The sequence below is a fragment of the Suncus etruscus genome, chromosome 5 (genome assembly GCF_024139225.1).
Source record: "Suncus etruscus isolate mSunEtr1 chromosome 5, mSunEtr1.pri.cur, whole genome shotgun sequence".
NCBI classification, from domain to species: Eukaryota; Metazoa; Chordata; class Mammalia; order Eulipotyphla; family Soricidae; genus Suncus; species Suncus etruscus.
The window spans coordinates 46,590,519-46,611,985 of NC_064852.1; the positions used below are offsets into that span (position 1 = coordinate 46,590,519).

At 38.3% G+C, this 21,467-nt stretch overlaps 1 protein-coding gene across 1 annotated transcript in view; it reads left to right on the forward strand.

The window, feature by feature from the left end:
* The window catches only part of LYPD6B (LY6/PLAUR domain containing 6B), a 164,763-nt gene that overhangs the window by 61,780 nt on the left and 81,516 nt on the right, over window positions 1–21,467 (forward strand). The window lies entirely within an intron of this gene.

Consider the following 21,467-nt stretch of genomic DNA (forward strand, 5'->3'; position numbering starts at 1 on the left):
GTCCATTAAACTGCAACTATCCAGTTATCAGTGACAAAGACCTTAGTTATCACTAAGACCCCAGAGGAAATGAAATCAGTTATAACTTCACCTATGGGGTATATATATTTGTGGGTGAGGCTGTGAATTGGTCAACAGTTATAATTTAATGCAGGGAATGGGAGATGGCCACTGGGTCTGTTTTCATAGGACATATGAGCTGAAGATAATTTGTTTCTGTTTTATTTTTATAAAACAAGAAAGAATAGGGGGTGGGTATTAGAGTCTCCTAGAAGAGGACTTTCTAAACTTTTTCTTTTGGGGGGAGAACACATCTGGAGTTGTTCAGGGATTACTCCTGCTTGGGGCACCATATGTGCTGCTGAGGATTGAGCGCAGATCAGCTGTGTACAAGGCAAGTTCTCTGCCCCCTTCCCGTACTATCTCTCTGGCACATTTTCAACTTTTTTCACTTAAAACCCCTTCACCTGAGATATGTATGTCATTAAGGTATATTGGTACATGAAATAGGTATAGAATTCCAATACTTCCTGATAATAAATAATAAAGATGTTTATTTTAAAACAATGAAAAATTTTTATGAGTCCCACATGTAGTTGGGATACCTATAGTATAAGAATTTAGATACCAGAACCAACATTAAAACCTCTTACACTTGATATGTCTTTAATATGCCAGACCTTAATCTTTTGTCTTGGATGATTTTGGTAATTTATTTACCTTTTCCTTGTAAACTGGGCTTTGGTTGCTATTCATGAGACTGCTCACTTTTGTGTGATTTTTTTGTTTTTATAAAACAGTTTTTTCAAAATGTTATCTGTGCCCACTATGCATCTAAAAAACGGTTTAATATCGAAGAATGATAAGAATTGGTAGAAATAAACTGATGTATCACTGATCATCAGGAAAATAACAAATTAAAACAACAAAGAAACATCTCCCACCAGTGAAAATGGCACATAGCACAAAGAACAAGAACAAGTATTGGTGGGATGTGGGGGAAAGTGGAACTTTTTAAAGAATTGTGATCTACAAACCTATTGATAGTTTAGTCTTTTTTTTTTTTTTTTTTTTTTTTTTGGGCCACACCCGGTGACGCTCAGGGGTTACTCCTGGCTATGCGCTCAGAAGTCGCTCCTGGCTTGGGGGACCATATGGGACGCCGGGGGATCGAACCGCGGTCCGTCTCCTAGGCTAGCGCAGGTAAGGCAGGCACCTTACCTCCAGCGCCACCGCCCGGCCCCGATAGTTTAGTCTTAGGTTTTTTTTTTTTTTTTTTTTTTTTTTGGGTCTCACCCGGCAGTGCTCAGGAGTTACTCCTGGCTCCATGCTCAGAAGTCGCTCCTGGCGAGCACGGGGGACCATATGGGACGCCGGGATTCGAACCGATGACCTTTTGCATGAGAGGCAAACGCCTTACCTCCATGCTATCTCTCCGGCCCCAGTTTAGTCTTAGGTTTTACAGTATTCCAACATCAATCCTATCACCAGAGTCAACTTCCCTCCACCAGTTTTCCTATGCTCCCTCCTGTTCCTTCTTCCTCATTGACAGGCACATTTCATTGTTTTATGGTTGCAGTTTTGATTTCATGTTTCAGTGTTTTTCAGTGTTGTAGTCTATGCTGTGAATATATATCTGTAAAGTTCTCCTACATTCCTGGTATACCCAAGACCCTTAGTCCCTGTTCCTCTATTAATCCTCATTCTCATCATTTTCCTTCCTTTCTTGATTTTTATTTATTGTTATTATTTTTTAAAAATATTTAATTAAAGAAACAGGACTTATATAGTTATTGATAATTGAAGTTTTAGGCACATAACATTTCAACATCAATCCCACCACCAGTGTCAGTTCTTATCACCAGTGTGTCCATATTCTATCAATCCAAACCCCTAACTCTGTTCCCCAACCCTCAAACCCTTTCCCCCTACCACCTTGACAAGCACATTAAAGTTTAGTGGTTACAGCTTAGATCTCATGTTATCTATGTTATAGGGTCTATGCTTTTGCATTTCACTCTCCACATCACAAATAAAGCCAAAACTCTGAAGTCTGGTCCACATTACTTCTATTTCTCATCTTCTTCTTTCTTATGTTCATTTATTTACTTTTCTGTCTTCTACATTAAGCTCTGGGATCAAGGCATGAAACTATTTGGAAGTGTTTCTTTTTCTTCAATTTCCTGGAAGAGCCTGAAAAGTATTGGTTGTAGTTCTTCTTGAAAGGTTTGAAAGAATTTGTTAGTGAATTCATCTGGGCCTGAGATTTTGTTTTGGGAAGACTTTTGATTACTATTTTAATTTTCTCAATAGGGATGGATCAATTTAGATATGCTAGATTATCTTGATACTACGGTGGAAGATTATAAGAGTCAAAGAATTTATTCATTTCTTTCAGGTTCTTATGTTTTGTGGCAAAGAGTTTCTCAAAGTAGTCTCTGATTATCCTTTCAATATCTGTAGCAAACTCCCTCTTTTCATTTTAAATTCAGTTTATTAAGTTTCTCTCTCCATTTCTATGTGAGTTTTGCTAGTGGTTTATCAATCTTGTTTAATTTTTCATAGAACCAACTTTTGCTTTCATTGATCTTCTGAATTATGTTTTTGGATTTCCACTTCATTGATTTCTGCTATAAGCTTTGTTATTTCCTTCTGTGTACTTATTTTGGTTAATTTGTGAGTCATTTTCTAATTTTATAAGCTGTATAATTAAGCTATTTATGTAGACCTCTTCTTCCTATCTGATTTGTGCTTGCAAAGTTAGAAATTTTTCTCTTAGTACCACTTTTTCTGTGTCCCACAAATTCTGATAATTTTTGTCTTCATTGCATTCATTTCTAGGAATATTTTGATTTCCTCTCTGACCCACTGGTTGTTCAGTAGTAAGCTGTTTAATTTCCAGGCTTTAAAGTTTTTCTTTTGTGTTCCTTTGTATTTCACTTCTAATTTCAGTGCATTATAATCAAGAAGGTAGTCTGTACAATATCTATTCTCTTGACTTTATGGAGGTATGTTTTATGGGCCAGCATGTGGTCTATCTTGGAGAATGACTCAAGTGCCTTGGAGAATATGTATCTAGATTTCTGGGGTGAAGTGTCCTAAGGGGTGACAGGCCAATGTTGAGGTCTCCACTAACTTTGTGGTTCTATGGATGTCTCCTTTCAGATTGGTCAACAATTGTTTTAAATATTTTGCTTGTTCCTCATTAGCAAATATTTGGCTTGTTCCTCATTGGGAGTGAGATTTCTTCTCTTGACTATTCTGAATAGTCCATTTTTGTCCCTTAAAATTTTTCTAAGTCTGAAATTTGTGTCATTTAATATTAATATGACCACTCCACCTTTCTGTTTTTGTTTTGGGCCATACCCAGTGATTCTCAGAAATCACCCTTGACTATGTGCTCAGAAATTACCCCTGGCTTGGGGGACCATATGAGATGCTGGGGATCAAAAGTCCATCTTAGGCTAGCACATGTAAGGCTATGCCCTGTGCCACCGCTCCAACCCCTACTCCAACTTTTTAAGGGAGTTGTTTGCTTGGATGATTGTCCTCCAGCCTTTTATTTTGAGTTCATGTTTGTTCTGACTACTCAGTTGTGTTTCTTGTAGGCAGCAGAATGTTGGATTTAGCTTTTTGATCCATTTTGCCACTCTGTGTTTCTACACTAGTGCATTTAGTACATTGACTTTCAGATAGATAATTGTCATAGGATTTAGTGTCACCATCGTGTAGAAGTTTGTTGTGTTTGTTGGTCTGTTTTGTCTTAAAGTAAACTTTTCAATGTGTCTTTTAAGGATGGTTTTGAGTTGTAAAGTTTCTTAGCTGTTTTTTTTTTTTATTCATAAAGTTATTCATACATTTTTAAAACCTGAGCATGAGTCTCACTGGGTGCATTATTCTAGGTGAAGCATTCATTTCATTGAGTTTTGTTACTCTATCTGACTACTGCCTCTGGTCTTAAAGATTTTTTAATGACAGATTTGCTGTAAATCTTAAGGATACTCCTTTGTACATACCATGTTTTTCACTCTATAAGATGCACCTGACTATAGGCACGCATAGTTTTTAGATGCTCTTGTCCCCTGCACTCAGGTTTCTGTTCCAGGCTGCATTTGCTCCATAATATGCATTTTTGGTGGAAAAATTGCATCCTATGGTATGAAAAATATGGTAATTTTTCTTTTTGATCTTGCTGTTTTCAGTATACTTTTCCTATCTGTGGGATTTGTCACTGTGACTAAGATGTGTCTTAGGGTCCTTTTCTTTGCATCTCTTTTAGTTGGTACTTTTCGGCATGCAGGATTTGGTTGTATGCACTCTTTAGATCTGGGAGTTTCTCTACAATGATGTTGTTGACTGTTGATTTTTCAAGGGAATTTTCTTCCTGGATATCTGGGACTCCAATGACTCTTATGTGGTTTCTGTTAAGTTTATCAAAAACTTTTATTTTCACCTGTTCCTATTCTTTGAGAAATTTTTCTATATTCTGACCATTTGCTTTAAGGCTCTTTTCCAATCTCTTCTATTGTATGAAGTTGTTTTGCATCTCATCTTTCAGTTTGATTTGGTCCTCAGATGCTCTTACTCTGTTGGGGAGGCTTTTAATTCAGGTTTTCACTTTTCCTACCAAGTTTTTCAGATGGTTATTTCAATTTGGAGTTTTCTCATTTCTACTTTCATACCCTCTTGGTTCTTATTTGTGGTTCACTCAGTTCAATCCATGCTTTCTTTGAGTTATATGGGGGTTCTTTATATTTCTTCTCTAAACTCCTTTTATGAGAGGCTAAATAAGTGGTTGTCATTTTTGGGATCATCAGAACTGCCATCTTCATTATCTATGCATGGTGTTGGCCTGTGTTGTTTCCCCACTTTCACACTTGTGGTATGATGTTTTCTTCGTGTTGAACTGGAGTTTATTGGCTGGAATATATGTACAGCCATGCTCTGCTGGCTTTGTCCTTCATGGGTGGATACAGCTTATCTCTGCTAATGTGCCCTCAGAAGATGTTTTCTGCTGTTGTGTACTCCAGAGCTGTTCTGGGTGGGGTGGTTTATGGTAACTTCACAGAGCAGAGCAGAGCCATAAATTCAAAATGTCTCCCATGTGCCAAGTGCACAACAGAAATAAGGCTCTGTCCTTTGTGGGCAGAGACAGCCTACCTCTGGTCATGTGCTCTTAGGAGATTTTTTTTTCCCTGCTGTCATGCCCTCTGGAGCTGTTCTGGATGGAGTGGTACACAGCAGCTTCACAGAGCAGAGCTAACAGTTCAAAATATCTCCCATGTGACAAAGCACATGCAGGAATCAGCCCCCTCCTGACTTTTTAGGTCACCCTCAACATTGGTGTATAGAGAATAGAGAAGGAAAAAAATTAAGCAACACACTTTTAGATGGGTCTCTAAAACCTAAGTTCTGTCCCACTTTATTGTAGACTCTAATCAATGCAAAATTAAATAGGACTATAAATCCTCTTCTTTAGTCCAGGGGAAGATTACAGTAGGTTCAGATAATATTTTGATACTGAATGAGCATAATCCTTCAAAGAACTATTCCATTGGCTTATAAGTGCTGCTTCTTTAGGGGTGAGAAGATATCACAGAAGGCAGTGATGTCTGAGGGAAGGGTTAGGTGTCAAGTTTATTTGGAGGATATAGGAATAGGATTGTGAGTAGAGGAAGAAAGGCAGTAGGCTGTGAAGAACTATCATGGTCACTTAGCAAACTTGGCCTTTTCCAGTAGGGCTGCACAGAAAAAGCCATATTTTGAGAAGGGTAAGGAGGCAGATTTATCTGTTGAGCTCATGCCCATCTCCTTGTCATTAGGGTCAGACCTTATTTATCCCAGGAGGTATGAGTCAGAATTTAACTCAGCTGCCCTCCTTTGTTCCTTAGAGAAAGCTCAGTAAACTAGGGCCATACTTCACAGGTGGTAATCTAGTCAGTTGTAAAGATCAGGAGTGACCCAATAATAGTGCTGCTGAGTCACAGGGAAATTAAAAGTATGCATGGAGGAATGTGAGATGCCAAGGGTTGTTTTAACTGGGTGGATGAAGCCAGTCTCTGAGAAAATAGGTGAGAGAAGTGAGAGTAGTATGTTCTCAGCAGAGGAGTGACATGAGCAAAAGGAAAGTAAGGAAATAATGCAAGAAGAAGATGGCCTAACTGACGTTATATTGCATCCTTCCTTCCATGCACCCATCTTTTCTTTTTTTTAATTGCTTGAGAGTCTGTAGTTTATAGTACTGTTAATGGTGGTTCACTAACCATCCAGTATATCCACCTCTCTCCCCTAAGAACTCTACAGTTCCTCCCTCGAAAACCACCTTACCCTACTCAGTTGTGTGGATCAATTCTCCCATAATGTTGTCTTTGGCCTTTTCATTTTTTGATACCTTGCTGTGCATCTCTAATGCCATATATGAGAGATGAGAGAATCATTCTGTATCTATTCCTTTCCTTCTGACTAGATTCACTCAGCATGATATTCTATAGTTGCATTTATGTCATGGCAGATTTCATGATTTTGTTCTTTCTTGAAGAAAGATTTTGTTCTTTCTGTACCTATTGTGTATGTATATATAAATACTGTATATATGTATTTTATTTGTATATATAAAGATAATATATATAAAGATGTACCACAGTATCATTTTCCTGCTGCCTTGCAGCAGTGTGATGGTGATACAAAACCAATCATCCATATGAAATAGGTTGAACTGAATGAAGCACATCTGGTCTCTGCTCTTAAGATCGTGGAATCCAGAGTGTGGTTAAAAAATACACCAATTATGTGCCAAGTTCTTCAGAGAAGGGAAAGCGGACTGTTGAGGGCTTTTGTTAAGTGATGGAGCTATATGCTGTGAACAGCAATCTGAGAAGGTTTTCTAGAGTGGCTTGAAAACAGAAATACAAAGAGATGGGTAGGAGCAAGAGGAAGTGAGAGAAGAGCTTCTAGGTGAGTGGACACAGCATTCTGTGACTCCGCCCTTTTCAGGGGAGTATGGTGAATTAGAAAGGAGTTCTGTGTGAAGTACAAAATGTGGGTCAATTAATGAAAAAGAGAGTACAAAGGCCAGGTCATCTAAGAGTTTCATTTTTCTCTGAGGAACAGTGTAAACTTTATAGGAGAATTCAAGGAGAGAAGGGTTTCACTCATGTTAGATGTAAGTTGGAGTCTTTTAGCTTCCAACTCTGGTACCAAACTCTGACTGTTGTAACCATTGCTGGGACAATTCAAGTATAATAACTCTAGGGATATGTGAAGGAGCAGCAACTCCCAGAAAATCTCCAAAGTGACAAGCTATGACTTTAGAAACATTGAGTTAGTAGTCAAGAGAATCCCACATACTTCACTCCTCAAAATGTTTCCAGGAACATTACATAATTGCAGAGATTTTTTTCTCCCTGGGGTATTATCTATAAAGATATATATTTCTAGACTATTACTTCAGTTTTCTTAGCAACAATGTCAGATAGGGTGGGAAAGTTCTAGAGTGGAATGTAACTTATAGGTTTCCCCTTGAGGGCTCCAAATCCAGCTGTGTCAATACTAGATTATATCAGGTGGAGGATTCATCCCAGGTCTGCATGATTTGTTAAGGGTAAGTGACTAAAGTTTTTTTTCTGATCCTAATAATCAACTCTGTTTCCAGGAGCTTTGGGTATAATAATGTGGCCACCACCTGTACATTCAAAACAAAACACAAGACAAAGCAAAGCCTCAAAGTGAAGCAACTTGAAAGTTTTGTCTGTTCACATACAGATTGCCTTTAGATTGTGGTAAATGAGCCTACATATAAACTTAGAAAGTATCTCTGCCTTGTGAAAAGCTTTGAGAAGAATGTAAAATAATTCTCATTTAGCAGGAATTTATTTATGTATTGTGATTACCTAGAGTCAAAGCAAATTATGTGATGCTTTAATGTGACGAAGAAGAGCCCTAGGATTGGGTAAAGTAGACCTGGATGATTGCAAATTTATGCAGAGAAGCCAACATGTGTGCAGTTATGTAATGCGCACTTAAACCGGTGCAGCTTTATTTTTTCCCTCCTAATCAAGTCAGAAATGACTGAGAACTTGTGCTCTGAGCTGTGTGTAGTTTCAGTTCTTCCACTTTTCTTTAGTGTATTTCAACATTTTTATTGTAGCGCAAGAGAAGATCTCCTTTGGGCCTTTTATCCACGTCATTTCAATACACATGACATTCTGTGAATAATATCTCAATAAAAAAAGAAATTACAAAGAATACTAAGAAAATGTATATATGTCTGATTCCAATTCCTCATATTCCCTGGAGCATTTGGCATTTTTTGTTCTGAAGTGGCAGCTGCATATGAAAAGTTGATTTAACATGTCAAATTGTGGCTATTACATTGAAAAGCTTTTAGGTCTTCTCTTGCTTAATAAGTATAAAGGGTGTTGCAATCTTACCAGGGAAAAGAAGTGTAAGACTTTGCAATTGGATTTGGACAAATTGGAAGAATTGAGAAAAGAGTCATAAAAGTGATGAAAGGCTGGAGGGAATAACTCGAAGGAGATTAAAGAAGTGAATCTTGGGTCTTGGCTGAACCAGAAATGTGGGAGGAGTGGAGAGTAAAGCTATTAGAAAATATTATAATGCCAGAAAATCAAGAGGGACTATTGCAAGACTCTTAATATATTTTTGGAGGGGGGGAGTGGGATCTGGGTGAGGGTCATAGGCCCTTTTATAAATGTAGTCATAGATCACTTACTCAAAAGAATGTCCAGGATCACACATCTTTTTTTGTTTTGCAGGTATGAAGATAAAACTATACCTTATATATGGAAAGAAAGTGCTCTCACTGAGCTATTGCCTGGTTCTTATGGTCTCATACTTTTTTTTCTTGAGGCAGGGGTGAGTAGGGAGAAAGGAGTAGGAAGATTGTCCTCAAGCAATGCTCAGAGGGCCACTTTGATGTCTACTTAGCAAGCAGAAAGTTGGCCAGTTCTAAGATTCAGTAATGTCCTGGTGTGGTATATGGGTCCTTGAGAACTATACATAGTAGTGTTTGGGGATGAGGGTGTGCAGCTCAAGAGATTCAATTCTATGCATGTAAGGATTTCTGCATATAAGGCACATAGATCTGACCCCTCAACTCAACTTTCTTCATCATCTGAACTCTCACCCTTGACCCATCTCTTGCTTTGAATCTCAAGTCAAGACATATAGGATTGGGGCTGAAGCAATAACAGTAGGTAGGTCATCTGCCTTGTACGCAGATGACCTGGGTTTAAATCCCAGTATCCCATATGGTCCTCTGAGCCTGGCAGGAGTAAATCCTGAACACCACCAGGTGACCCCCCAAACAAACAAAGACATATAGTATTATTCTATAAGTATGGAATCTTTTGATAATTCAACATAATTTAGAAATACAAAATTTACATGCATTCTTATACATGTTAAAGAATCTTTAATTAATTACTTCTCTGGACCATAATGACCCCTTAATTGTAACAAAATTCTCATTTTTTTTATTATGCCTAAGCTCCCGAATTTCTTCAATGTCTGGCTGTTAGGTTTGACTTCATTTCTCACATGAGAGGCATCCTTCCAATGCCTCCAATGTGATCCTTTTGGATCTCCCAAGCCATCCACAGAAGCTCAAAGGATTACAGAGGCAACCAGTCTGGTAGTTCAACCAGACTGGTGGCCCAAGTATGATATATTTTTCTGTGGTGTCATCTGTACCCTGGTGGTGCTTGGAGGCATCCAGGACCATAACCAGTGATATTGAAAATCTCTAGGGATGCACCCAGTGGTGCTTGAGGCCAATGTTCAAACCCAGGTCTGCTAAACCATCTTCTGGCTCTTGAATTATGATCTTTATCTCTAAGTTCAGTGAAAATGGATTGAACTGTCTATTCAAGTGATGACTGAACTATATCAGATGATGACAGTTAATATATATGCATGTTTATTCTGGAACATTTAGTTTTTATGAAGAAGCATTTTTCTAGTCTCTTTATAGAGTGGGAGAAAGAAGGAGAGCACAGTGTTGGGTTTCAAAGGAGGAACAGGCAGAGTAGGAGGTATTTGTATCGATAGTTGGATGCTTCCTTTACAGGGAATGAAATGTCTGGCTCAGTATGTAGATGGTTGGTAATTGCTAAGTTCTCAGTTCAGTGCTTCATTTCATTGTTTCTTACTGCCTGATGCCTTTAAGTATAGAAGTTGGTCTTGTTCAACTTTTCAAAAAAAGAAAGACAGTCTTCTGTAGGGTTAGATGCCTTAGTTCTGGGCAGAAACTCTAGAATTTAGTTGCTCTGCTTTTAAATAACCTCTCTGCTTTCCATCTGAGAACCATTGCTGACTTCTTGCTCTCTGGGGATCTTCAAATGCTGACACTGTGGGCTAAAGAACAAACTATAGAACAAATTAGTTTACACACTGCTGGCAGGGCAATGGCAAGCTAAAGTAGTTACCATTTGTCCTTCTGTTTTCTCTTTTATAAAATTTCTCCTGCTGTTTTCCTTTTCAGTTCTTTTTAGTTTATTAAATAAAAAATGAATTGTTTTAAACTATTTAATAGCTTTAGGAGTCGTTTTAAATAGATATTTTAGGAGAGAAGGAAGATGCATGGTATCCATTTGTCATTTTTCACAAGATGCTTTATTTCCAGAATCAAATCTATCATTTCTTCATGACGTAGACTCATTCATTCTCAACTTGTCACAGTTTTTCTACAACTTTCTCATATTCTACATACTCAAATCTAATGTTATGATCCCTAAAGGGGTTAACCTTCATCCATTCCTTTGACCTTAGGTTTTGGCGCTAAGGAGTAGCAAACGCTACCTTTTCTGGAATTTTTCAGTGCTCCTATCTCTAAGGGAAGGAAAGTATAAAAATGTATTTTTATGCGGAAGTCTACTAACTTTTAAGAGGAGATAGCTGATGTGATTGGTAAAGTGGATAAAAACTTTGGAGGAATCATCCTTTGATTGGGACTATGAGATACTGACAAGGAAATATAGATTTATAATAAAGGCAATTTGAGTAATTAAAAATTATAGATAGAGTATTTTAAAGTATTTGAAGACTTTTATAAATCTAATTTAAAGATTATTTGTATAGATGCCTATCTCAGCAGACTTAATCCAGTGACATTGGCCTGCTGTGTCAACACTTGTACCCAGTCTGAAAATTTAAGGGTCACCCAGAATTACCATGTGGGGGTAGAGTGTGGGTGGGGTAGAGAGAAACACACAGTGCCAGAGACTAAACTCAGGGTGTTACACATGCCAGGCATATGTTCTATCACTTGGAGCCATATCCTTGACTCTGAGAATCTACTAAAAGCAGTCAATACTTTACTTTGTCATTGATCAAAGAAAATATTACACCAAATGGAGAGGACCAGTGGAAGACAAGACTAAGAAGAAGGGTTTGGGCTTCATTCTTTTATTGATATATATACTTAGCTATAGATATTAGGCCTCAATTAGATGCCACTACAAGTTTTGAGGCAGAGTTTTGGCATGATTGGACTCTGTGTAAGAAGACAACAAATGTGGTAGGGTCCATCAAAGAAGCTGTCAGAGCACATAGGAAGAATGCAAGAGGGTATCTACATGTGGATCTGAGTGGTTAGCAATATATATTATAAGAAGAATATGTATGAGTAATTTTGTAGGTTAGAAATGATTCAACTCTTTTATTCCTGTGTGTAGGAATTAGGATCCAATGGGTAAGGTCCTATGAAGATAATTCAAGAAGTTAAAGTGGACTAGGAAGTGATTCCATAACTATATAGAAGAACTTTAAAAAGAGGCTGACATTTTGTGCTAAAGATGATGTTTTCTAGGGACGAGAGAGAGAGAGAGAGAGAGAGAGAGAGAGAGAGAGAGAGAGAGAGAGAGAGAGAGGAGAGAGAGCAAGCAGGTAAGAGTTCAGAGGGTAAATGCACAAGGATTATGTGTCAGAAACTTTACATATCAGAGGCTTGAGTTGAGTCTCTGGCACCAGATGGTCCTGGAGCACTGGAGAGATCCCTGAGGAGTGTCACTATCACTTGGTGTGGCTCAACAACCAAAAAATACCCAACAACAAGAAAGCCAGATGGTGTGTTATTGTTTGAACTTTTGTAGCATATTGAATAGTAGTCTTCAAAATAGATATTTTTCTTTAAAATTTTTAATTTAATTATTTTAGGCCATGTATTTGCATTAGTTTCACTTATGTACATGAGTTTATGTACTGTTAGTGCACTTAATCACCACCAAATGGCCTAAGACACTCCATCACTGTCCTTTTGTTACTTCTAGTCTATTTCATTCCCCACCCACATTCTTCCTAACCATTTCTTTTTTTTTTATTGTAAGAATTTCTTCAAGAGACAAAATTGATTAACATATTGAGGTAAACTGACATAACATAATATAGTAACATAACATATAATTAATATAATAATACATGTAAGTCAAAGAACATTTCTAAATAAAACACAATTTTTTATCATAATAACTTACATATCTTTCACAGTAGTATTTTAGGTACATATTAACATGGAATCAGGGGAATATCCATCACCCCCAGTGTTGTCCTCCCTTCATCCCTGTTCCCCCTAACCATTCATTTCTAATAAACTTAATTAGATAACATTAGTACCTGTGAATGTGATCATTTGGTTTTCAGATGTAATTAAACTAAAATTCTCAAGAAAAGCTGATCTTGGATTTAGGGTCCTATATTCATTGACAGCTATTGGACACAGGAAGGGCTAGTGAAGAGATTTGAATTGTGTGTTACAGGTCAGGATAGCTAGTAGTCAGCCAATCAGTAATCATCAGATACTTACAGAAAGAGACCTAAAATGGATTCTCCCTCAAAGGCTGCAAAAATCAGCCTGCTTATACATTCAGTTTGAACTTTTGGCTTTTAGAACTCCAGAGAATAAATGTATGTTTTATTTGTTTTGTAGCCACACCCAATGGTGCTCGGGTCTTATTGGTAATGCAGCTGGGGTCAACTTTGTATAAAACACACATCCTATTCACTGTACAATCACTCTGTCTTATTGAAAGACACAAAGTTTGTGGTAATATCCTACCATTGTCCTTGGGAACACATAGATATGCTTTGATTTTAATACATAAAAAATTTACCAGTCTTGTGTAAGAGAGCTGGATAAAGAGAGATTTTTGTTGTTGACAACATGAAACAGGGAGTGGATTTGTTTCTCTATAGAAGATGATTTCAAAAATAGGGAGCAGGGACAGGACATAGTAGTATATTGGATATGATGCCTGACTTGCATATGGCCCACTGGGGTTCAATTCTGGCACCATAGTTTTTGGAGCACCACCTGGAGTGATCCCAGAACACAGATACAGGAAAAAGTCCTGAGCACTGTAGAATGTCTCCCAACATACAAAAACTTTAAAAAGAAGGATCACTATTCAAATTTCTATGTTGTATCCAACACTACATGACACTGAAAGGAACAGGTGAATCAGATTTCCAATAGATTCCTTTTTGTCTTATTTTGGAGCCACACCAGATACTTCTTAGGGTCTATTCCTAAGTTTGAGTGTTATTCTCAGCAGTGTTAGGGTGGCCATATACTGCTGGAAATTGAACCCAGACTACCATCATGCAAAGTATGTTGAGATATCTCATTGAGATATCTTCTACCCAAATGGAATCTTAAAATGCACAGAGCAGAACCATTAGCAACACTGGTTGAACCATTACAAAAGCTCATAGGTAATCCATAAGTATAAGGAATATTGAACTTTGTAAGGAGAGGAACCTTATTTTATTTTTTTTAATGAACTGGATACTTGAATTTTTTTTTAGTATTTATCATTGCATTTCAGGTACTATGACAAAGTCACTTGACAGAGTGTTTATTTTCTTTGATTCCAGTAAGTTTAAATTATCCCTTGACTTAGGCTTGATGTTCTAACTTAATACAGAACCCTGGAATGTGGACTGAGAAATCTTTCTGTCCTCACTTCCTTGCTAGAAGAAAATTGTTCAACCCACAGAAACAGTATGGGGTGGAAGCACAATCACCCTCTGGTAATGGGAACTGAATAAATCCAAGTGCTGTCTTATCCAAATGGTTTGACAAGTGCTCTTTCACCTGCCTAATTGCAGCCGTATGCTCTCCATGAACTGGGACTTGACAGACATAAATCTGAGTGGTCTCCCTGCCTCTAGAATGCATTCTGGACAAGAACTCTCACTACTGCAGCCCACGGAGCATTTATTGGACAATTGCAGGAGAGCTTACACCAAGTTCTATTGCTGATAATATTGGAGGTGATGACACTGTTATTTATTTCTGGATAATTCTAGAAATAGCTAAGCTAAAATTGTGATGATTTGGAAAGGAGGCTAGAATGAGATTGAAAGGTTTGAGAAGTCTATAAGATCTGGTGCAATGCCTATTGATCGGCTGAGTGATTCTTTCTGACCTACTTACTTGTCAATTCAATGCATCCCCTGCAATCTATTACCTAAGATCCAGAACTCTTTGTCCACTTATGCTCTGTGAAAGCCCTTGTTGCAAGTGTGGTAGTTAAACTGGTATTTGTGTAGAGATATTGGTCAACTCTCCTGGATATGTTTTCTCCAGTTAACAAGAAGGTAAATATTTCAGAATCAAACTGTAGGTGAGCAGGAAAATGTTCCTGATTACCTCTTGCTCTGGATTCAATTTTTAAATGTCCCAACTAATTGGCTTTCAAGTCTTCCTTATTTTCAGAAGAGGGAACTGAAATTGGTTAGGGTTGTGGAGCCAGCCATGGGTATTGAGGCAAGAAAAATGAGGCCATGGTTTCTGAGAAGAATATCCCAAAGATACTATTTACAGGGTGAGCTCTAGTTAGCACAGAACATTGTAAAATTAGAGAAAGTTACTCTGTAAAACAGAGGTCAGGGCCATGGGAGAGTCTGTTTTTTGGACTCCTTTTAGGGGTATTTGGAAGGTATTTCTAACGGTCATTTTATTTGCAGTTAAGGGATAAGAATACTGTGAAGTCCTTGAGAGAATTAAGAGATAGTGCCAGTGTGGATAGATAGACCACATATACCCTAGAACAGGGGTGGTGAACAAGTTCGACACAAAGAGCCAAAATTTTAAACTGTGCGAGTCAGAGAGCCACACCTCGCAGTGACTTGCCAAAACAGACAAACACTCACACAAAAGCATATAATTTTAACAATAATATATTAAACACATATTGCATCTTGCCATTTTCAGTGAGGTTTTACCCTGCAGTGATGGTGAGGGTGTGCTGCGTCCTCCACACTAAGAACTAACGGCCAGAGATTGGCACACACCACAACGAATAAGAACAAGCAGTGTTGGTGTGGATGTGGAGAGAAAGGAACTCTTATCCACTGCTGGTGGGAATGCCGTCTAGTTCAATCTTTATGGAAAGCGATATGGAGATTCCTCCAAAAACTGGAAATCGAGCCCCCATATGATTCAGCTATACCACTCCTAGGAATATACCCTAGGAACACAAAAATACAATACAAAAATCCTTTCCTCTTTTTTTCTCTTTTCAATATTTTTATAATATTTTTCTATATTTTTATAATCTTCCACGATTGAATGAAGAGGATGTAGCATATCTAAACACACCCATTACTATTGAGGAAATTAAGAAAGTAATCAAATGTCTGCCCAAAAACAAAAGCCCGGCCCAGATGGATTTACTAATGAATTCTTTCAAACCTTTCAAGAGGAACTACTACCAATCCTGGCAAGACTCTTTCATGAAATTGAAAAAACAGGAAAACTTCCAAATAGCTTTTATGAAGCCAACATTACCTTGATACCTAAACCAGACAGAGATGCTACGAAAAAAGAAAATTACAGACCAATATCGCTGATGAATGCAGATGCAAAGATCTTCAACAAAATCCTGGCAAATAGGATTCAATGCCTCATTAAGAAGATCATCCACTACGATCAAGTAGGTTTCATTCCAGGAATGCAAGGCTGGTTTAACATCCGTAAATCTATCAACATAATACACAACATCAACAGCAAGAAAAATAAAAATCACATGATCATATCAATCGACGCAGAGAAAGCATTTGACAAGGTCCAACACCCATTCTTGATCAAAACTCTCAGCAAGATGGGAATGGAAGGAACCTTTCTCAATATAGTTAAGGCCATCTACCACAAGCCAGAGGCAAATATTGTCCTCAATGGAGAAAAACTGAAAGCCTTTCCTCTAAATTCTGGCACAAGACAAGGCTGTCCTCTCTCACCACTCCTATTCAACATAGCACTGGAAGTACTCGCTATAGCGATTAGGCAAGAAAAGGATATCAAGGGAATCCAGATAGGAAAGGAAGAAGTCAAGCTCTCACTGTTTGCAGATGACATGATACTCTACTTAGAAAACCCCAAAGACTCTACCAAAAAGCTTCTAGAAACAATAGACTCATATAGCAAGGTGGCAGGCTACAAAATTAACACACAAAAATCAATGGCCTTTCTATACACCAATACTAATAAGGAAGAAATGGACATTAAGAAAACAACTCCATTCACTATAGTGTCACACAAACTCAAATATCTTGGAATCAACTTGACTAAAAATGTGAAGGACCTATACAAGGAAAACTATAAAACTCAGCTCCAAGAAATAAGAGAGGACACGCGGAAATGGAAGCACATACCCTGCTCATGGATTGGCAGGATTAACATCATTAAAATGGCAATACTCCCCAAAGCACTGTACAGATTTAATGCGATCCCCCTAAAGATACCCATGACATTCTTCAAAGAAGTGGACCAGGCACTTTTGAAATTTATTTGGAACAATAAACACCCTCGAATAGCTAAAGCAATCATTGGGAAAAAGAATATGGGAGGAATTACTTTCCCCAACTTTAAACTTTACTACAAAGCAATAGTTATCAAAACAGCATGGTATTGGAATAAGGACAGGCCCTCAGATCAGTGGAATAAGCTTGAATACTCAGAGAATGTTCCCCAGACATACAATCACCTAATTTTTGATAAAGGAGCAAAAAATCCTAAATGGAACAAAGAAAGCCTCTTCAACAAGTGGTGTTGGCACAACTGGGTAGCCACTTGCAAAAAATTGAACTTAGACCCCCAGCTAACATCATGTACGAAGGTAAAATCCAAATGGATTAAAGACCTCGATATCAGCCCCCAAACCATAAGATATATAGAACAATACGTAGGTAAAACACTCCAGGACATTGAGGCTAAAGGCATCTTCAAGGAAGAAACTGCACTCTCCAAGCAAGTGAAAGCAGAAATTAACAGATGGGAATATATTAAGCTGAGAAGCTTCTGCACCTCAAAGGAAATAGTGCCCAAGATACAAGAGCCACCCACTGAGTGGGAGAAACTATTCACCCAATACCCATCAGATAAGGGGCTAATCTCCAAAATATACAAGGCACTGACAGAACTTTACAAGAAAAAAACATCTAATCCCATCAAAAAATGGGGAGAAGAAATGAACAGACACTTTGACAAAGAAGAAATACAGATGGCCAAAAGACACATGAAAAAGTGCTCCACATCACTAATCATCAGGGAGATGCAAATCAAAACAACGATGAGATACCACCTCACACCACAGAGAATGGCACACATCACAAAGAATGAGAATAAACAGTGTTGGCGGGGATGTGGGGAGAAAGGAACTCTTATCCACTGCTGGTGGGAATGCTGTCTAGTTCAACCTTTATGGAAAGCGATATGGAGATTCCTCCAAAAACTGGAAATCGAGCTCCCATACGATCCAGCTATACCACTCCTAGGAATATACCCTAGGAACACAAAAATACAATACAAAAACCCCTTCCTTACACCTATATTCATTGCAGCACTATTTACCATAGCAAGACTCTGGAAACAACCAAGATGCCCTTCAACAGACGAATGGCTAAAGAAACTGTGGTACATATACACAATGGAATATTATGCAGCTGTCAGGAGAGATGAAGTCATGAAATTTTCCTATACATGGATGTACATGGAATCTATTATGCTGAGTGAAATAAGTCAGAGAGAGAGAGAAAAACGCAGAATGGTCTCACACATTTATGGGTTTTAAGAAAAATGAAAGACATTCTTGCAATAATAACTTTCAGACACAAAAGAGAAAAGAGCTGGAAGTTCCAGCTCACCTCAGGAAGCTCATCACAAAGAGTGATGAGTTTAGTTGGATAAATAACTACATTTTGAACTGTCTTAATAATGAGAATGTATGAGGGAAATTGAGAACCTGTTTAGAGTACAGGCGGGGGTCGGGTGGGGAGGAGGGAGACTTGGGACTTTGGTGATGGGAATGTTGCACTGGTGATGGGTGGTGTTAAGAAAAAAAAAATCCTTTCCTTACACCTATATTCATTGCAGCCCTATTTACGATAGCAAGACTCTGGAAACAACTAAGATACCCTTCAACAGATGAATGGCTAAAAAAACTGTGGTAATATACACAATGAAATATTATGCAGCTGTCAGGAGAGATGAAGTCATGAAATTTTCCTACACATGGATGTACATGGAATCTATTATGCCAAGTGAAATAAGTCAGAGAGAGAGAGAGAGAGAGAGAGAGAGAGAGAGAGAAATGCAGAATGGTCTCACTCATCTATGGGTTTTAAGAAAAATGAAAGGCATTCTTGCAATAATAATTTTCAGACACAAAAGAGAGAAGGGCTGGAAGTTACAGCTCACCTCATGAAGCTCACCACAAAGAGGGATGAGTTTACTTAGAGAAATAACTACATTTTGAACTATCCTAATAATGAGAATGTATGAGGGAAATAGAAACTCTGTCTAGAGTACAGGCGGGGGTTGGGTGGGGAGGAGGGAGATTTGGGACATTGGTGATGGGAATGTTGCACTGGTGATGGGTGGTGTTCTTTACATGACTGAAACCCAAACACAATCATGTATGTAATCAAGGTGTTTAAATAAAATATATGTAAAAAATACTGATTTAGAAAACATTTCTTTTTCTTCTTAAAACTGGGGAAAAGGCTGGAAATCTGAGATGAAGCTGTGAAAGGGGCTGGTTTCTCATAAGGTTCTCTCTCTTTGCCTTCAGATGGCCACTTTCTTACTGTCTCTATAGTTCTGTGTCCAAATTCTCTCCTGTGAGGACAGCAAGTATATTAGATTAGGGCACACTCTAATAACTACCTTTTAATTTAATTCCCATTCTTGAGATCCTGTCTTTAAATGTAGCTATATTCAGAAGTTTGGGGAGTTAGGATATCAAATCTGCTTTTTGGGAAGGAGTAGACACACTTCATCCCATAACAGAAGTGAATTGGCTCTCTACCAGGTTCATGTTAAAGTTTATAACTACTGATTAAATGTTAGTGCCTTGTCAGAGTTCTTATCTTTGATAATGGAATCAGGCCAAGGGGAATTTGCATGTGCATGCAAGTGTGTGCATGTCTGTATTCACATGAGAAAAAACTTGGAGAGATGGAATGTTTAACAGATAAAATTTTAAGTATTTAAGATTTTAAGTATTTTTGCTCATCTACTTTAAGAATAGTTATTGTTGATGCCGCATTTGGAGTGCTGAATAATTACTTCACCAGGAAACTGAGTGTCATCTCATTTGGGGGTTCTTGATTGGCATTTGAGATCTTCTTTTTGGCATCTGAGTTTTAGCATGTTGGTTGCATTGGCTTCTAAAACTCATGAAATGTTATAATGTTAGAGACAATGGCATCACCCAGACACTAAAAGGAACATTCTTAACAATGTTCATTTTGATTTTAACAAACATAAACAAATAAAACTCCTGCTTGTGAAGTGAGTTTTTAAAAAACATACCAGAACAACTCAATGTTTAACTCTCTATAATTTGCTCAAATAACATTTGTTGTTTAAATGACATGTTCCTAACTAACTGAATATTCAAGTAGAGAATGAACTTCAGCTCAGCCAAGTGTTAACAGTCTGGGTGACAGCAAGTCCTTCCTGCTGAGAAGTTTATGCTGAACAAAGTGGCCCGAATCCCTCTATGGCTCTTGAGTTTGCTTACAAATTCCCTTGCCAGTGTACAAAAATGGTTGTTTCTCATCAACTTCTTGCAGACATCTTTTGATGACTCACACTGGGCCACTTTTGTGAACTCAGGTGTGCCGTGCCAGCAGCCCTCCTTCATGCCATCTGCTCTTTCATACTCTTTGAAGGTGAAAACCAAGAATACTGAGCAGATTTTTGCTTTCTCTTTCAACTATTCTCTTGTCTTGCTGGGAAGTTGTGTTCATAGCATCCATGTTTCCTCAATGAGGGTTGGTTACCTTTTTTTGTGTGCCCTGAGAATGAAAAGCTTATCAAGAAAGTAGTGTTTTTTTCTGGCTGGAGAGATAGCAAAGCAATAGGGCATTTGCTTTGCACAGGGCAGACCCAGGACTGATGGTGGTTCTATTCCCAGCATCCCATATGATTCCCCAAGCTTGCCAGGAGTGGTATAAAATCACCCTATGCACCATATCTCCAAGCCCAGGTGAATGAGTCTGAATCAGGACAGTAAACCCACCTAGATTTACAAGTAAGACAATCTTTGTTTTGGGTGAAACAAAGTTGTAAACAAATACTAAGAAACCAGGGATAATCTTTGTTTTAGTTAAAATAAGGTGTAACCCAACAGAGTGATATCTGAGCACAGAACCATGAGTAACCCCTGAGCACTACCGGGTGTGACCCCCCCCAAAAAAAGTTGTGTCTTTCTAGTAGTCTCTCTCTGTCTCTATCTCTGTCTCTCCCTTTCCTCTCTTCACCTCTCTCCATCACCTCCCCTCTCCCTCTCACCTTCTCTCCTTTTCTCCCTCTGCTGCACTCACGACCTTCCCTGTTTTAGCCTGCTCAGTTTTCATCAAGGTTCTACTGTCAGGTCCAATACTAATGAGTGGGGTTCCCTGGGGCCCAGTTCCCAAACTGGACCTACAGCACAGTGTAATGGAAGATGATGTTCTCATGGACCACATCTCAATCCCTGACCCCCAATAAAATTCCTTTTAGCACACGCAAAAGCTACTGTCTCTCCATAATAGCAGCTTTTTTGGGATAAAGCCGGGTCAGCATCAATAAAGCACATTTTAAGCACCACTCTATGAAGTTTCCAGTATACACTGAGTCTATATTAGTTCATTCTAAGTTTATTTTAGCATTAAGTGTAAAAAATTAATTAATGTGGTTGTTTTCGGGGCCGGCGAGGTGGCGCTAGAGGTAAGGTGTCTGCCTTGCAAGCGCTAGCCAAGGAAGGACCGCGGTTCGATCCCCTGGTGTCCCATATGATCCCCCCAAGCCAAGGGCAATTTCTGAGTGCGTAGCCAGGAGTAACCCCTGAGCATCAAATGGGTGTGGCCTGAAAAACAAAACAAAAAAAAATGTGGTTGTTTTCTAAACTTTTAGGCAAGAAAAATTATTGAACAGGCTTGTTTTCTTTCTCCTGTGATTCTGA